Consider the following 7402-nt stretch of genomic DNA (forward strand, 5'->3'; position numbering starts at 1 on the left):
GCGGGAGAAGGACCTGGCAGCCCAGCCGCCAGAGTCCCTCGGAGGAGATGTGCCGACTCAGAAAGAAGCGCTCTGGAGTGGCCAGGCTCTGTGCTAAAGGGTCGCTGTGCTTTGGAGGGGCTCGGTGGGTGTGGTGCGGTTTTGGCAGCTGTCGCGGGGTCCACCACGCGGAGTATTCTCCACGGCGCTAAATACGGAAGCACTGGATTCCTTGTTCCCCTTGGGAGAAGGCAAGCCTCCTCTGTGCAGTGAGCCCCGCGGGGCTCTAGCTGAGCGGCCTCCCCCCCTCCCCCCCGCCTGCCCACCCCAGTTCACCCGGACCCTCCACGCAGAACAGGGAGGAACCCCATAGGGTGTGCAAGGCTCCATGCCTTTATCCCCAGGAGTGGCTGGTGTGGACCGCCCACTAATCTATGTGTGCCCGAGCATTTTAGCCGCTGCGCCACCAGGGCTGCTTTGTGAACCGGGTAGAAGCCAATCACGGAAACAAGGGCGGAGACAAGAGAAATGGGGCTCGGTGTGGGGTCCCTAAAAACAAACTCCCTCCCACCGAATCGATTGTGACTCATAGCAGCCCCACCGGACAGCAGGACTGCCCCGTGGGTTTCTGAGACTGTCACACGGGTGGGGGGGTGGGGCTGCTCCGCTGCTGCTCATGTGGGTGACCCAACAAGAGACATGCAGGTGGACAGGCATGCCCTGGGGTGAAGGGGAAGGCAGGAGAGGGTGCTGAAGGCACCAGAGGCATATCCTGTGGCGTACACAGGTTTAGGTCGACAGACACGCAGCCTGTGAAGGTGTGGGAAGGAGATGGGATGGCACCCAGGAATAGATATAGGTTAGAAGGGGAGTATTTCTATGTCTGGTTGCATATTTCAAAAGAGAGAGGTGGCCACAGGATTTATGGAAGTCTTCAGCCTCCAGATAAGACAGGCTCCCAGTCCTGGGAGGGAGGGAGCTGATCACAGGTTTGGGGCTCAGGAGGCCTTGTGAATGCCCTGTGGCTGAGACCGCACTGCTGAGAAGCCCTCCAGGCGGTGGGCAGGGGAGCCAGAGAGTGGCTTGCTAGGAGTGAGCTAGAAGTGAGTGCTTAAGCTGGTGTTTCTGGCCAGCGGCTTTTGAGAAGGAGCCCAGAGGCTCAGTGTCCTGAGTTAAGCATAGAATATAGGCAGCCCCCGACCTGTGTCGGGATCCCGCTTAGCAACGCTGACGCACAGCAGTTCTGGCGCAGACACCTCATTTTATTATCCACAGCTCCATAGATCATCACTCTGAGCATCTGTGCGTGAACACCCATCGGCAATTACTGCTGCAGCACTGTAGCGCATTCTGAGATGTACAGACGAGCTCACAAAAAGCAAGACAGTTATTACCACTGACTATGTTGGAAATGGAGGTCTACCAGTACTTGGACTTGGTTAAAATCACTGCTGACCCATAGCTCGATGTGAGACTCACCAGGAGCTGAGAACAAACCCCTCTGTTGGGTGGGTTCTTGGGCGTTTGTGGGAGTCGCAGGACCCTCCAGTGAACATAATGGGAAGCCACATTGACCTGATGGTAGTAGCTCAGTGCGTTTTGTTGGTCCCGCTGGAGTTTAGCAGAGGAGCTCTGGACTGTGTTTGGAAGGTATGTGTGAATTAGCAAGTGCAGGGTCCTCATGCACACTTCCTGTTTGCTTGGCCCTGGCAAAGGAGAATCAGTGGGGTATTGGCATCGGCTTGCTGGCAGGGAGTTGGGTTTTGACTGAGTTAAGAAGAAACTGCTGGCGATTTGGGGATTGCCCAAACACAGCTGGATACACAATTGGCACGTGGAAGCTCCAGGACTCAAGAAACAAACTCACTGCCCTAGAGTCTGACTGATAGGATCCTGTGGGTTCCCAAGACACTGCAGCGCTGTGAGGGCAGAAACCTCAGCTCTCTCCCTCAGAGCGGCTGATGGTTTCCGTGCCGATCCTGTGGTTTGCAGCCCCGTCCCAACCCACTTCGCCACCAGGAAGCAGCGCTCCAGACCTCAAAGTGCATATTGCATTGGACAGATCCGCTGCCACAGACCCCTGGAAATGAGGGATTAAAAAGAAAGATGTCACTTTGAGGCTCTTTCCGGGTGCCTCATGCACCTGTGAAAACTGGACAATGAATAAGGAAAACACACATAAGAATGGATACATTTGCATTAGGTTTCTGTGACCAACATGGCATCTACCACAGGTTGCCAGAGCAAATGTGTCTCGCACGAAGCAGAACCAGAATGCTCCTTAGAATCCAGGATGCTGAAGCTTCAGCTTACATGCTTTGCACACACGCTGCCTGGAGGGATTAGTCCCTGGAGACAGACGGGCGTGCCTAGTCAAGTAGAAGGTCAACAAAGACCAGGAAGACCCTCAAGAGGAGGAATGAACACAGGGGCTCCGTGATTGGGTTTCAAACATAGCGGCAGACCCGGCAGTGTTTTATTCTATTGTGCACGGGTTCCTTGAGTGGAAACAGACGGTGGCAGCCCCTAACAGCAGCAGCAAATTATCCCTCACCCGGGTCTAACAGCTTCTTAAGATCGCAAGCACTCACACACCACTCCTTATAGTCTTTAAGTATAAGCAATGGCATTTCATTTTAGATCTCTGCTCTTGGGCAGCCTGCTTTTTGTGTCATCCTGTTTCTTTGGAGTTTTTTTTTCTTTTAAATTACATGACATTTTTATTAACTGTATAAAGCTGCGGTAGGTGGATATAGCCAAATAGGGCTGAATCCTTGTCTACGTTTCTGCTGACCACAGCGATGCCCTACAGACACCTTGTACACACCCTGCTCACCTCCCTCCCTCCAGTTGTCTGCGAGTGGAATAGTTGGGTCAAAGGGGACATTAATTAATGAGCTTTATATAACTTGGTGATATCAAAGGAGAAATCCATATTTGGGGGCTAAGAAATCCCAAGAGTGTGACCTTCACCCCCTTATCCTCTTTCCCAGGGGTAAACGGCTTGCAAGTCTCTTGCATGCTGTCTTAAAAAACCTTAACGCAAGTGATGATCCTTCACAAACAGACAAAGGCAAGCACTTGCTGGTTCACAGTCTGCAAACCACCCAACAACTTGGGCCGCCCCCTAAATCAATTGAGACAAAGGTCCTTGTTAGTCCCTTTCAGGTCCCCCTGCCATTTTCCTACATAACATGGCATCAGACCCCAGCTCAAGTATGTGCATGTGTGTTGATTAAATGCCTCCCGCCTTCCCCCCAGCAGTGGAGTCCTCCCAAGGGAGGTTCCTGTAGGAAGCTGATGGGTCAGTAGCCTGCCCTGTCCCTCAGGGCTTGCGGGTGGTGGTGGGGGGGCTGGGTGGTGGCTGGTCTTCAGTGTGTGTGTGGGGGGGAAACCCCTCTGCGGGCCATCTGTGGTCTTCTGTGGTCATAGTGGGCTACTCTCTCTGTCTCTGTGCTAACAAGCCCCTAGACAGTTGAAAGCCACCAGCTCCGTGACCAGAACGAAGGTGAAACTGCCGGCTCTTGTAAAGATTCCCATTCTGGGAAACCCGGAGGGGCAGTTCCACCCTGCCCTAAGGAGTCTTTGTCGAGCCCCTGTCAACTGGATGGCGGTGGGGTTTTTCTGGACCTCTTGTTTCCCTAGACTTGGTTTGGTACTGGCGGGATTGGTTTTCCGGAGCTCTTTGTTTACTCAGGACATCAGGCCCTTGCCTTCCTGGTGTCCCAAGAGAAGCAGTCTTGTCCCCAGCTTGTAGCTTGTTATATATGATGGTGGTGAGGTGTATGGTTTTGGTGGCTGGAGTTCGTTTCCTTAAGTGGGAAATGTACACTCTCAATTTTTTAGCGGTTTTTTTCTTGCGTTGGGGTTTAGGAATAAGAGGTGGACTTTCTCCCATTTGCCATTTCGTTCTTGGGGTCGCACCCACGTGCCCCCTCTTTGCTGAACGGGGGGGGGAGCCCTCACTAGCCCACTTCGCCCCTGCCTGATTGACGTCAACCGCCCACCTTCGCGCCATGCCGTTGCGCGGCAACACGGGCCTGACTGGCACAGTTTGGGGGCGTGGCGAGGGCCCGAGTTGGGCTGCGCTGTCTCTGATTGGCTGCGCCTTGGCCCCGCCTCTGCAGAGGAGCCTTTGACTAGGAGTCCTCGGCAGAGCTTCTGTCCAGACGCTTGGGAGCCGCGGGACGAGGCAGTCGGGGATCGTTTCTGCGGGACAGCTGGACATGTCGACTCTAGGCTGGTGGCGCCAGTAGGTGCCCGTTGCCGGGTGGGCGTGCTAGACGGCGTCAGGCGCGCAGTGTGCTGACTCCAGGAGCAGCCTCGTGCCAGCGGGGCGGCGTGCGCGAGGTGAGGTGAGTCCTCACAGCCTCCGTACCACCTGGTCCACAGGGAGGACTAGGGCTGCTACCTGCTGCCCGTACCGCCCGGTCGCTATCGTGCATGGCCTCCGCAGCCAGGAATAAGGCTGCGTCGAGTGGCACTATTGCCGGTAGCCGGAGCGGGCAGCGGCAGTGGCCCAGGTGGCCAGTTACCATTTGGGGGTCTCCTAGGTTCTGGGGAGGACTATAGAGCCAGGGTCGCGGGCGGGGGTGGCAGGGTTTGCCGCAGCTGCGCCATTTTTCGGGGTCGTGGGCGGGGGTGGGGCTCGGGCCAGCTGTTGAGGTGGCTGGGGATCCTGGGGGGCTCCCTGCGCCATCTTGTTGGTGGGGGTCGGGGGGTCGGGGGGACGGGCTACCGTGCCAACCTGGGCTGGGGCCAAGGATTCCTGTCACTAATGAGTCTGTACAGTGCAAACGCTCGCCAGAAAAGTGGAGGGGCCGTGGACTGCTGAGCGCCCCTCGCGCTGCTGACCGGCTTTGGGGGCAACAGAGGACTGCCCCTCCCACCTGTCTACTGGTTGGCTGGGTTCTCCTGGGCCCGCCCTGAATCTCGAAATTCGTAGTAGAGGCGGGGCTTAGATTGCCGCAGTGAGTCGGCCAAAGGAATGGAAGAGTAGCGGACAGTGGGAAGCGGGCGGGGGCGGCTCTGGGCGGGACTTGGCATTGAGCCCAGCCCATCCCAGCACAGTCTCCTGGAGGCCAATGACGTGCTGTTCAGAGGCTGTCCTGATTGGTTGGCTACCATGGGGCGGGGCCAGGTAGGCGGGACTGGAGCCCTGTCCATCTCTGCCATCTTTGGTAAGGGAGCATAGGTTTGCCGCGCAGGTGCTATTCTGACTGCCATTGGCCGGGCAGCGTTGTGCTTGGGCCCTCCCCCGAACCCCCTCTGGGCGCCATCTTTGGTGAGGCAGTTGAAGTTTGCCACGATTGGATAGGACTAGCAACCGCGATTGGGCGGAGCTATATGGTACCACCCATTTGGCGCCATCTTTGGTGTGGCAGCAGGTTTGCCGCGCAGGCGCTGTCTAGACCGGCCATTGACAGTTGTGATAGAGCAGGGGCTGCAGGTAGGTGGGGTTTCGGGGCCCCGCCCATCTGGCGCCATCTTTGGTGTGGCAGCGGGTTGCCGCGCAGATGGTGTTGACTGGCTGATTGTACCTGCGGCAGTGGGCGGAGCCAGAACTATGAGTCTTGCCAACCGCGCGCGCTCTGGTGGTCTAGGAGGCTGGCAGTAGTCATGCGTCATGACATAGCCTCGTTAAATTCTGAGATTGAGTGATAGCTCGTGGCCCGTGGCCACGGCCCAATTTATCAGGCTGGAGCTCCTGTAGCTTGCCGCACCTGGATGTCCACACAAACTGCCGTACAGGACAGGGTTACAGGTTGTCAGTATGCCTAGCTCGTCCGAGGGCTGTAGACCACCACCCTCCCTGCCATGTCAGCGGTTCTCTGCCAGCCCAGCCGCCCTTCACTCTGCAGTGTGCTTGGTCACCTTGTTAGGAATGATAACCGAGATACGTTGCACACGAGTCCTGACAGCTGGCCCAGGGGTGGCCAAAGAATTGTTCAGAAAAGCCTGTTGTGCAGGTGCCTACTTGAATGGCAGTGTGGCCCCAGGGGGCTGGCCCTGAGCCGGGGCCAAGAACTGCCCACTTTGGCACCGTCTGAATGACAGAGCGGCTGCAGAGCGCGGGCGGAGGGGGCTGGCGCCACTCGGAATGACGGATGTGCTGCAGGAGGCGGGGCCTGGGTGATGACGTGAGATGCCGCCTGGTTGTGGGCAATGGGGTGGCTTCCAGGGCGTAGTGCGCAGGCGCCTCCGAGAATGACAGCTGAGCTGCAGGGGGCGGGTCTTGGATAATGACGTAGGCTTCGGCCTCCAAGTGGATTGGGCGGGGTAGGGAGGGGGCGGGGAGAAATGGGGCGTAGTGCGCAGGCGCCGATTTGAATGACAGCCCATCTGAAAAGGGGCGGGCTCTGAGTGATGACGTGTACTGCGGCTGAGCCTTCCTTGCTGGCTGAGAGAAAGGGTCCGGGGTTTGCCGCACCTTGCCACCTTGAATGGCAGTGGGAGGTCCCCGTGGTCTGGGGCCGTGGCCAAGTGCTGTCTGTTGATGTCCACTTGGAGATTCGATCCACCGATCTCTCCCTCTTTTTCTGCGGGTTGACAGGACGCTGGTTGGGCTTGAGGGGGCGGGGCCTTCTCCTGGCCCCGCCTTTCGCAGCCCAGTAGCGCCTGCTGGGGGTGGGGTCCAGGGCGGGTGGGGGCCGGACTTGGGCGGGGCCTGAGCGCGGACAGGTTTGCCGCAGCTCGGCCATTTTTACCCTGTTGGCGCTGCGCCACGTTTTCAAGACACGTAACTATGGGGTCTCCTGGTTCAGGGTCAGCACATATTATATGGGAATTAGATCTAGCTAATCAGATGGCACCGTGGGTTAGGTGTTAGGCTCTACCACAAAGTTGGTGAATCTAATCCACCAGCGGTTCTGCGGGCCCAAGAGTAGGCTGTTCCCCTGAAGTTTTATAGTTCAGGAGCCCCGGTATGGCATCTGGTGGGCGTGCCTAACGAGGTGGGGTGCAGGAGTCTGAAGAGAAAAGGTGGGATTGCAAATGAGAAGACACCTCGGGGCGGGGGTGTTGGAACTCTGCGGAGGGTGGGAAGGCTAAGGAAATGCCTATGAAGAACTGAGGAGCTGTGTGTGTGTGTGGGGGGGGTCCCCAGGAGGTCTGGGGTCCCCAGGAGGTCTGGTGTGCTGGACTTGGGGAGGGGGCTCGAGCCTCTGCACACGTGGAGACCGGGCGGGGCCCGATCCCGCGGCGCTGGGGACTGCGCGCGCTGAGCGCCCCCTCGAGGGACTAGTTGGCAGCGCTGGACTCGCTTTTACCCAGTGTAGGCGGGATGCCTCTCTCACCCTAGCCCACGCAAGGAGTTTTTGGAGTTTGAAAAGTAGCACTTGGGATTGCCCCTTCCCAGTTATGTGTTAGGGAAACTTAGTTATAAAGTGTATACCAATAGCAGTAATTAGCATTTGAGCGCCAG

At 57.4% G+C, this 7402-nt stretch overlaps 1 pseudogene; it reads right to left on the bottom strand.

Annotated features, from left to right (window-relative positions):
• The window catches only part of LOC142432569 (G kinase-anchoring protein 1-like), an 81325-nt pseudogene extending 74645 nt beyond the window's left edge, over nt 1-6680 (bottom strand).
• Nucleotides 6681-7402: the final 722 nt, after the last annotated feature.

This window comes from Tenrec ecaudatus, chromosome 18, assembly GCF_050624435.1.
Source record: "Tenrec ecaudatus isolate mTenEca1 chromosome 18, mTenEca1.hap1, whole genome shotgun sequence".
Lineage (NCBI taxonomy): Eukaryota > Metazoa > Chordata > Mammalia > Afrosoricida > Tenrecidae > Tenrec > Tenrec ecaudatus.